Here is a 563-nt window from a genome sequence, read left to right as displayed (position 1 = left end):
CTACAAGAAAGCCACAGCCAGCATACTCCTAAACGGACAAAAATTGGAACCATTTCCCCTCAAAACTGGAATGAGGTAAGGATGCCCACTCTCACCCCTCCTGTTAAATATAGTATGGGAAGTCCTGGCTAGAGCAATCAGAGAAGAGAAGGCAATCAGGGGTATCCAAATAGGAAAAAAGGAAGTCAAATATTCTCCCTTTGCAGATGACATGATCGTGTCCCTTGAAGACCCAAGAGAATCTGTCAAAAACCTCCTTACACTGATAAAGGATTTTGGCAAAGTCTCAGGATATAAAATAAATGTGCAAAAGACAATTGCATTTCTTTACACCAATAATAAACAAATAGAAACCCAATAAAAAGCACAATTCCATTCACAATAGCCACAAAAAAAATATGAAATACCTTGGCATCTTCCTAACCAGAGACGTGAAAGACCTTTACAATGAAAACTACAAAACTCTGCACAAAGATGACACAAACAAGTGGAAAAATATCCCATGCTCATGGATTGGAAGAATCAACATTGTGAAGATGTCCATCTTACCTAAGGCAATCTAC

This window comes from Carlito syrichta, unplaced genomic scaffold (genome assembly GCF_000164805.1).
Source record: "Carlito syrichta isolate Samal-C Ts95f unplaced genomic scaffold, Tarsius_syrichta-2.0.1 Scaffold315384, whole genome shotgun sequence".
Lineage (NCBI taxonomy): Eukaryota > Metazoa > Chordata > Mammalia > Primates > Tarsiidae > Carlito > Carlito syrichta.
This window is presented reverse-complemented; position numbering follows the sequence as displayed.